Source organism: Maylandia zebra, linkage group LG14, assembly GCF_041146795.1.
Source record: "Maylandia zebra isolate NMK-2024a linkage group LG14, Mzebra_GT3a, whole genome shotgun sequence".
Classification (NCBI taxonomy): domain Eukaryota; kingdom Metazoa; phylum Chordata; class Actinopteri; order Cichliformes; family Cichlidae; genus Maylandia; species Maylandia zebra.
In genome coordinates, this window is record NC_135180.1 from 977,541 (window position 1) to 988,175 (window position 10,635).

The 10,635-nt window shown below is 42.4% G+C and overlaps 1 long non-coding RNA gene across 1 annotated transcript; it reads right to left on the minus strand.

The window, feature by feature from the left end:
• Nucleotides 1-224: 224 nt before the first annotated feature.
• LOC143421998 (uncharacterized) lies at nucleotides 225-5,239 on the minus strand. Its single transcript, XR_013101581.1, has 3 exons — nucleotides 5,153-5,239; nucleotides 3,977-5,065; nucleotides 225-3,543 (listed from the first exon to the last, which is right to left on the minus strand). It is a non-coding gene; the product is annotated as an uncharacterized LOC143421998 (long non-coding RNA).
• Between the last annotated feature and the right edge of the window lie 5,396 nt (nucleotides 5,240-10,635).

Sequence of the window (10,635 nt, forward strand, 5' to 3'; positions counted from 1 at the left end):
CAATTAGTGATACAGAACAACTGTTTTCTCCTGTGAATAAAAGTATATGTTTTTGTCAATGTACCATAATAACAGAAGCGAAACGCAATATTGTGTCAGGACAATTCACTATTTATGCACAATAAACAAAGTAAACTTTAGTAAGTAAGTAAACTTTATTTATTAAGCGCTTTTCGCAGACAGGCAATCACAAAGTGCTGTACACAAATATTAAAATATTAAAATAAACAATAAAATCAATAGACATTATATACAATGTAAAAGATCAAATGTAAATAATGTAAAAAAAAATAAAATAAAATATGTAGATCAACAAAAGGCTTGTTTGAACAGAAGAGTTTTTAACTGTTTTTTAAAAGAATCCACAGAGTCAAGCAAACGTAATTGTAGTGGTAAACTGTTCCACAGCCTTGGTGCAACAGACTGAAAGGCTCTGTCCCCTTTTGTCTTCAGTCGTGTACGGGGAACAACTAAGAGACTCTGAGTCTGTGAGCGGAGATGACGAGCAGCAGTGTATTTTAAAAGAAGCTTGGATAAGTAATCTGGAGCCTGGCCATTTAGTGCTCTGTATGTTAAAACAAGAATTTTAAAGCGAATTCTAAACTCTATTGGGAGCCAATGTAAAGAATATAAGATGGGAGTGATGTGAACACGCTTGGTAGAGCGAGTTAGTAATCTGGCTGCTGCGTTTTGTATTGTCTGGAGGCGAGAGAGAGATGATTTATCCAAGCTAGTAAACAGGGAATTACAGTAATCTAAGCGTGATGACACAAATGCATGAATGAGTTTTTCCAGTTCAGCTGAGGAAACCATATGTCGCAGTTTAGATATGTTTCTTAAATGAAAGAAACAGGAACGAGACAAAGATTTTACATGAGAGTCAAGGCCCAGGGAAGAGTCAAATATTACTCCAAGATTTCAAATATTTGACTTGACAGATGGACAGAAAGAGGCAAGAACCTGATTTTAGAATGTAGCTCAGGAGGAGCTATGATCATGGTCTCGGTCTTGTTAGTATTTAGAACGAGGTAGTTGCTTGAAAGCCAATCAGAAACCTGGGTTAAGCACTGGACTAGGGTGGACAGCCTATCCAGCTGATGAGGCTTAAAGGACATATGGAGCTGAATGTCATCAGCATAAAAATGATAAGACAGGTCGCTAAAAGATTGAATGATACCAGCTAAAGGAAGCATATAAAAAGAAAATAGTAATGGACCTAAAACTGAGCCCTGTGGGACACCACAGGTCAGGGCAGCAGTGTTAGAGGAGAACCTATCAGTCCTAACAGAGAAGGTCCTGTCTGATAAGTAGGAAGAAAACCAGTCTAGGGCAGAGCCAGATACACCAGCCAAAACCTTCAGCCTGTTAAGTAGGATTTTGTGGTCGATGGTGTCAAAAGCTGCACTAAGATCAAGCAAAATGATCACAGAACAGTTCCCTGCGTCAGATGCCATTAACAGATCATTATAGACTCTTAAGAGAGCGGACTCTGTAGAGTGCTGCTTTTGAAAGCCAGACTGAAAAGGGTCAAGAATCTGTAATTGACATAATAGAGACCTGAACTGATTTTCAACAATTTTTTCAAGTAATTTACTGACAAATGGCAATTTTGAAATAGGTCAGTAATTACTAGCAGAGCTAGGATCGAGATTGTTTTTTTTAACAGAGGAGTTACCTCAGTATGTTTAAAATAAGATGGAACACAGCCTTGCCTCAGTGAACTGTTGATGATGGATAGTAATGTGGGACCAATGCTGGTGATAGACCCAGACAGGACAGAGTGAGGTAATATATCGACAGAGCATGACGAGGGAGGAGCATAGCGCGACCATTTCTGTTCAGCGCCAGACTTGCTTGTAACCTATATCACCAATTATGTTAAGAAAAATGAAGCATTAACTACAACAGCAGACTGACCTTTGTGGGAATGCTTGGAGCAGAGTAACCTGTGAGCTGGAGTGTTCTGGGACGTTATATTTGGTATATCCAGACCATCCGTTGCTTCTTACTTCGGAAACATGGCTTAAAAAATTTCTCTTCAACGACGTAATCCGATAAAAAAAACGATCTCTTTACCCGTCGGCTTCCCGTGGCTGTCATGCAACCGGCTATTGCAGTTAATAATACAACGGCTTCTTGACATTTTTGTGTTTCTTTTTATCGCTGTGTGACTGATTTCAATTGAAAGCCTGCGTGCGCTAGTACCTCTTGCCACAAGTTCCCAGAATCCTTTGCGGTTTTACCCCTGAATGACGTCACATTTTCAATCTTTATCCTGGTGGGCCGGTCTCTAGTCAAAATGCCCGGGCCGATTTTTTGTCCCAGTCCAGCCTTGGGTGATATGGTACTACAAGGTCATTAAGATAAGATGGACTATTTATTAAAAGACTAAAACCAGGTTATTGTTTCCTATTCCATAATTATGTGCTTTATAAACTTCTGGTAAAATAAGACTTAAACTATACATTTGGACAGCTACTGCTGTTCACAGCTCTACTAAGTGAAGCAGCCCAGATTCAGTGTCTCGCCTCCCACGTCTTCATCACCACTATGTCACCCATCACATATCCAGTGTAATTTAAAGACGACTGCTTCTGCTTTTCCGTATTTTGTCATGTATCTTCCATTCCAGTCGTGGATGTTCACACTAAACATGAACTCATTTTTAAGGAATGAAGTCGGCGTGTGTGTGCAAGTAAATGCTGTGAGCCAGTACTGTAGCTCAAGGTTCAGACTGCACTAAACATCTGGCACACGGGCCAGTGTCAGCACTTTGTCACATCACACAGATTTAATCTACCCACATGTCCTAATATCAGGGCACAGGAAGTAATGAAACCTGACTTCCAGATTCTCTACCTCAGGACACGCAGTAAGTATATTTTTACATGTACACGGCTGATAATGTGTGGTAGGTCATACACTCACCGGTCCTTTTTTAAGTTTGGACCCCTTTTGCTTTCAGAACCGTGGCGCAGCTTAAACAAGGACCTGGAAACATTTCCTCCAGATTTTGGTCCACAATGACGTGAAAGCCTCGCAGAGTCACTGCAGATTTGTTGGCTGCACATCCGCGGCGTTCTCCACCGCATCCCAAAGCTGCTCCACTGCACTGAGATCTGGTGACTGTTGAGGTCTTTTGAGTACGGTGAACTCGTTATTTTCCACACGCCACCATTATTGTGAACTACTGACACAAGGAAGGATGGCTTCATGCTTTCATGCTGTTTACACCAAATTACCGTCTACCACATCAACTACTCATCGAACCAGGCGATGCCGGCCACTCTCCTTACTGTCGTGAAACTGAGTTGTCACCTGAGTTTCCTGTTCTTTCTCGAAACGTGTTTGGTGTGGTTCTTCTTCAGTGTGTGGCCCTCCTGTTTCACGGTTTGACGTGTTGTGCGTTCAGAGATGCTTGTCTGCGTAGCTTGGTTGGTGTTGCGTTTCCGTCAGCTTGAAGCAGTCTGGTCTGTTCTGACACCAACAAAGCATTTCCCCCGGAGAACAGTTTTCCCTTCTTCAGACCGTTCTCTGGAAACCCTGGAGATGAAGGAAAATCTCAGACTAGCTTATGTGGCACCAACAACAACCACTGAACTCAGGAATCTTAAAGTTTATGTCATAAATACGTGCTTTTGAAATCCTTTAGTTTGGTGTGCATATTTTCTAATGTCGCTCACGCCATCTCCCTGCTCTTAGCATTCAGCTTTCAACATGTTGTTTCCTACTCTTGGGTCTACGGTGTTAAAGAGAGGAGCACAGCCTCGGCTGTAAAGCCCCTCCCACCAGCAGCAAAAAGCTTCTGTCTCTGAGGCACAGCCAATCAGAAGAAATTAGTCGTAAATCAAGCTGCTACCCAAGAATTTAAAAAATGGAGCTGAAATTAGCATATTTAATTTAACGCTCATTTCTTTAAACGTTTGTGTCAGCTGGTGATCAGCTGATCACGGGGCCGGGGTTAAAAGCCACCCACCTGTTCGCCGCTCAGACATCATTCTCTTCGTGTCAGGAGCTCCGAAACTCTGCCGACGTCAGTCTCCGCCTGATTCAGCAACCGTGAGTGTTTTTCCCTTCAATCCTTTTTCTCTTCCCGGCTCCGCTCGCTCTCTGTCTGTAACGACAGTTCCGAAGCCACGCTTCGTGCACTGATCGTTACTGGAATAACTGCGTGTCTGCTCCAAACCCACCGCTAGCCGTAGCCGCGCTTGGGTCTAGTCAGCACGCTACACCGGCACGCCGAGCTACTGTGCGTAGCTCGCCCCGCCGTGACAGTTTGTTTTACATTTGAGCCTCTGAGGATCTGTGTAGAAATGTTTTTATTTTTTATTGTCCAAATATACTGTTTTCATTACGTAAGTGTCTGCTGGATGTGCCAATCACTAAATCTGTTGTATGTCAGTGTTTCTTGTGCTCTCTCTAAATCAGTAAACCATTAGTAACAACAGGCAGACAGATTTAAAAGGCTCCTGTTACTCCTACAGATGGAAGTTATTTTCTGTCACCACATCCAACCGTAAGTGTCGGTGAAAGGACTCCTGTGCATCAGCTCTGCTGTTATCAGCTGGGACACACAGTTGGTGTGAATGACGCTGCTCCGAGCGCAGGCAGGCATTACCCAGTGTCTTTAGCAGAGCTAAAGGTGAAGACTAACTGCTCCTGTCTACAAAGACTGATGTAAACACACCCAAACACATGGAACCATTTTCCTGAAAATCCGGAGAGCCACACAAAGACTCTCAGGCCATCGTATAACTCAATTACCCCAAAGTGTCCATGCAGAGCAGTTTCACACTGATTCTTCTAAAGCAATAAATCTATTTCACATAACCTCAAACAGAAGTATGTAGCATGGCTACAGGCAGCAGCAGCAGCTTGGACAGCTCGGCTTCTGAATGGGAGATGGTTCTTAGAAACCATACGAGTCCCAGGTGGGCAGGATGCCACCTTCCCAGAGCTTGGATAGGAAGTCAGGACTGCCACTAGGCTGACCAGCCGTACAGTAAATCTTGACTTTATTATGTAACCCACTGGATGGTTTGCTGCTGGAAAATGTGCTCCTAGCCTGAAGATAGACAGGTGGGTGGATAATGTTTGGAAACAGTCACCGTCTGGCACATGTTCATATGAATAAATGTGTTTTACTACTTACTATCGCTCAGCAGTCAGCAAAAGCTTTCAAAGTGACGGCTGCAAATCCAAGCCATCTTCTCTTACCCTGCTCCTGTGTGCTTCTGCTAGAACAAACAGAGAAGAACGTGAGCAGTTTGCATGAGCATGTGTTACAGTTCACAGCGCGAGAGCACTACCTGCAAAACACTTCATCCTGAAACGTTTACTAGCAGCACAGTAGGCAAGGGAGTGCTGCACAGAGCTGTGCTGCATTAATGGAGTATCCATGCACTATAATGCTAACTGGGCAGTGACACAGACAGGAGACAGGGAGAGGTAAGGATACTTCTTCCAGTTATATACCTCCATGAACACATGCTACGGCCTTATAAACGTATGGACTCGTGGATACAAAGAAACACAGCCCGTGTTTGAGATGCTTCCAGGCTCACAGAAACATATGATAGATAACATGCAGCCCTGCTAGCTAGCTGATCACATCAACAATATGAACTGTGATTCATTACTGCACTGCTATTTAATTTCTTTAAGCTTGAAGCTCCCCGATCATCAACACTGCATCTACAAACCAAAGCAGCTAGTTTCATCACAAGACGTTAAATTATTTGTCAAAATATTAAAATCGTGTCATACTGGTGGAATAGACCAAGATCATTCGCAGAGGTGATTGAGGGGAGGCCAAGAGTGAAACAGGTGGATCAACAGGAAACATTTAATCACCTTTAAAGTAAGTGTTGAAGTAGCTGGCGCTACTCCATGTCCACCCCTCTTTAGAAATCCCTCGGCCACTTCAGTGCCGCTGAGGAAGGGTCACAAAATTCACCCACTCAAATACATTATCTGTCATATGACAGCAGGGTGAACACACAGTGCATTCACACACAGAGCAGCGATCAGAACACGAGTTCACATGACTTAAATACTTCCTGAAGGAGACTGGGAGATTACACACAGCTGGACCTGATGAGCCTGACGAGACGGGGGAAGCAAAACTGAACACACTGACATAAGACAAGGACCTTCAAAGTAAAACAGGAAACAAACAAGTCACAAAGACGCAGACTTGACACTGAACTAAACCTACACTAAACACGAGGGCACAAGAACAAAACCCTAAACCAGAATCAACTGAAACACAGAATTATAATAATAATCAACGAAGCATAACAAGAGAATCAGAATACCTCCCATAATACAGACAAATATATGAAACTGAAAATGCTGGGTCAAAATGACCCAGATCCACGACTTTATCAAAGAATCAAAGAGTTTGTTGCTATCCCCCCCCCTTTGCTTTATAAAGCAAAACGCTCTCCTGCACAACACCACTGTGACCTTCTCCAGGTAAACCTAGCATGCCACAAATCTGCCACAAATCTGCCACAACTTCCCAGAGTCATAGGAGAGAGGCTTGGAGTGAAAAAGTAATCAAGTAGTTTCACGCTTCGAACGCCAAAAACTCCCAGTTGGTCCATTCACTCTCTGGGAACTCTTAATGTCTCATCTTATTGTATGGCAACCAGTGTTGGTCAAGTTGCTTGAAAAAAGTAATCGGTAACTGATTACTTCTGTCACAGGCTGGGTCTCCGACCCAGCACTCTGAGTTTTCTTTGTATTTTTTGATATGTTATTAGTTTGTGTTATTTCCTATTTGCCTTTAGTTTAGGCAGTTATTGTTCCTGGGTTTTCTATGTTTTGGGGTTTTCTATTTATTTCATCACGTATTAGGTCTGTTAAGTTGTGTTGTCATTTCCTGTTTTATTCTGACAATGTCATGTGTTCTTTGTTCATTGTATTTAGCTTTCCTCTCCTGGTCCTGTCATTAGGTTTATGTCTGTCAGCTGTTTTCCCCCATGTGTCGCCACTTCCCCTGATCACCTCATGTCTGTATTTAAGCCTTTTGTTTTCTTCATGCCATTGTCAGTTCGTCTGTTTATCTCACCAGAGTTACAGTCATAGTCATAGCCTGTTTATTTTCCACCTCAGTCATAGTTATAGTTTTTGGTCTTAGTACCTTTAGTGTTTTGTTTCTTAGTGTTTTGCCAGCTTAGTGTTTTGTTTCTTAGTGTTTTGCCTGTTTGCTTTGGTCTCTTGGTTCATTTCCTGTCGTCATCGCAATAAAGGTTCACTTTTCTGTTAATCATTACTATTCCTCGTCATCATCTGTTTTTGGGTCCTGTTTCCGCACACATCGGCGCACCCCGCCGTGACAACTTCCCCAAAAAAGTAATCCTGTTACTCTACTGATTACTTATTTTCAAAAGTAATTAATTACTTAGTTACTTAGTTACTTTTTAAAAACACGATTTACAACCTGAAGAGGTGATAAAGCGATAGATCTTTCAGCCCAATTCTACTTTTTCTGCATAATCCATCATACAAAATGTAATCAAATGGAAAAGTCTCTTTTTAAAACTTGTTTTATTAGTTTTAATCTTTTAACTTTATGCATCAAGCAAACATTTAATTATCTGCAACATTCTCTGACTGGAAGAAATTAGTTTAACATTTAAACCTATTTTCTGCACATTCCAGCTCATAAAATAAAATATTTTTTGTGTTTACACTCAGTCTTTCAAATAGATGCAAGTAAAACACAGCAGAAAATAAATAAAGTCAAAGACTCAGCGGTCCTGTTGCTCTATTTTCACCTGTAAAGCAGGAGTGGGGTAGGCGGAGGTTTACCCTGGTGCAGGTGTGCCGCGGTCAGTGGAAGAATCCGCGAGTTTCTCTGTGAGTTTCCCATTACGTCGTAGCTACTCGGTGCTTGCTCGGAAGTTTAGGGGTTTTTTTCGCTGTAAACAGAAGTTTTCTTCCCACGCACAGCGGACACTAATGTTTTTGTCACTTTTTATGGAATCAAACTCAAAGTAAGGTCAGTACTTCCACGCTTTAAACGCTGCACGCTCATACTCTCTCTGCACTCGATATATGATCCATTGTTGATCTGCACACAGCTGTTGTCACTAACGTCGCACTCGCTTACATCACTGTCGTGAGACATTCTCGCAGAAAAATCACGGTTTTAGTAACGCAGTAACGCAGCGTTCCTACGGGAAAGTAACGGTAATCTAATGACCGATTTTGCAATAGTAATCCCTTACTTTACTCGTTACTTGAAAAAAGTTATCAAGTAACGTGTTACTGCCCATCTCTGATGGCAACTGCATGAGCCATGGGAGAAGTCACACTAAAGACGTGCTGATGAACTTTGCTAACATCTATCAGTTAGGATCATTGGCAGAGAGGCATGTGGGGGCATCACACAAAGAGTCCGAGTCACTTTCTGTACACACAGCATGAAATTAGCTTTAATTTGGATCCTATGAGGTGTTGCTGGGACTGGAAGACAAGGCAACTTATTTTGATCAGTGTTATATTATTATATTAACACAAGTGAAGGACAAAGCGTGCACAGCCTCCTAAACCGTGATCACAGTGGCCTTTAGAGGTTATCTCTCCTATTACTACAGGATAGATCCATCGGTTCACTGCAACAGGCCCTTTAGGTGGCCATGTTTACCTCCCGTTCTTCGTCTAGCCACAGCACTGTGTGCGACATCACGTGAGCTGAAGGAATTTACACTGGAATGAGGTGCCGGGTGTTCCGTGTCTGGCTTTAATGAGGTTTTTCCAACACTAGAGAGCACAATAAATTCTGAGCTGTAGTGGAAAGAATCAGACACCGAGTGAGCCTCTGAGAAGCTCATTAGAAATGAATGGAAATTGACATAATACAGTGGGCAGATGAAGCGATTTTCTTATTGCTTCTATTAGCAGGTATTTAGTGCAGTAGAGCTACTGGTGGACAGACACGAGTGCAGCTGTGGAAAAGGGAGAAATCATTGCGGTCAATCCTTCTCAGACAGCTGTCATCATGGTCCCTGAATCTTTGAACGTAATGGAACAAACCTTTTGCATAACTGCAAGATGTCAACTGCAATGATCACCGGTAACATTACCCAGATCCTCGGGTCGCTTGAAAGACGGAGTTATTATTTTCTGTGGATACAAAGGGCTAATGAATCTGGCAAGGTCGGGATTTGTGGAATATTCCATTGAATCCAACTCCTCCATTGATTGGGAATGTATGACATGTGTATTAGTCATGCAGTGTGTTTTATTTTTCCTGGCATTGATGCGCGCCACAGCATTATCGCTCAGAAAACTGCAGTATCCCGTGTGTCTAAGAACTCGCCTCGGGACGTTCACGACCTGCAGATAAGCCCAGAATGTAAACAAGTCATAAATGCATCTGCAGTAAACCTTTACAGGTCTGAGCCCAGTATTATGCAATGGAGTTGTACTGGAAGCAATGCAGGGGTGGGAGTGAACAACTGCTCCGTCACTCATTCATTCATATTCATCCACCTGCGTAATCCAAACGAGCTGTAGTTTATTTGGCCTTTAATGGCAAAGAGAGAAGGATCATCTACTCTAACCTCCTGAGACCTGAACTCTTCCACTGCAGCATTTTTCATTTCTCTTTGATATTTGGGCTGATTGGGACACGATGAATGTGAAAACAAAGAATTTTTTTTTTATTCTAATTTTTGTTTCTAAGAAAAATCAGAGCCACATGAGGACATTCGTTTAACATTTTGATAGGACAGTAGCAGCATAACGTCCTCGTAAGTGGATATCAGGCCCATGTAGAGCAAGATTGAGTATTTTGGTCTAAATAACCGAAAATGTGACGTCCACACATGTGGACACCAGGTCCTAGGAGGTTAAATCATCCAATGTGCATCTTTAGAAAAACAAACAATTGTGTGTAAAACATTTTAAAGATTCATCCAACATGAGCCGTGCGAAGAGAAGGACTTCCTGCGATGGGTCTACGATCAGCCAGACGTTCCCAAATGACTCCAGCTTAGCCAAATTTTCATCCACTGGTCATTTCTGCTCCGCTAAATATTTCTGGGAATGACTATGAAAGGCAACTTGTTACCAGAACCAGGGGTTGATATTAATATATATTCATTTCCGTTAAAGAAAAGGTTCTTAGCTTTAAAAACAAAAAATTAATGACTCAGTTTTCCCACCCAGTACAAGTACAGCAGTCCTGATGCCATCATGAGTTCTACTATGACTGTCTACGATGCTGATGTTATGAAATATAAAACGTATGAAATAAGATTGAAACCCCGGACCTCTCCCACCTCTTCGTGGTTTGGCTGCTGTTTGTTGGTTCTTCAGTTTTAATTCGACTTCATGAAAGCAGCTTGTAAACGGAGCAGGTTTAAGTTTGCAGCCCGTCACAAATGAAACTTTCCACTGAAATTCTTTGTTCAAGGTTCAGGCAGCACGTTTGGTTAAAGGTGGACATTTTGACTGTTTCACATTCTCGTCTCCCACAGCAGTAAACATCCATTATGCTTCAGTATAGGTCCACATAAACAAGTGGTGCGTTCTTCTGCACAGGTGTGTAAACCCGGAGCACCGTGGGTTTGAAGCCAGTCGATCACTTCTACCCTAAAGGTTACTGCAGACGGCCTGCGA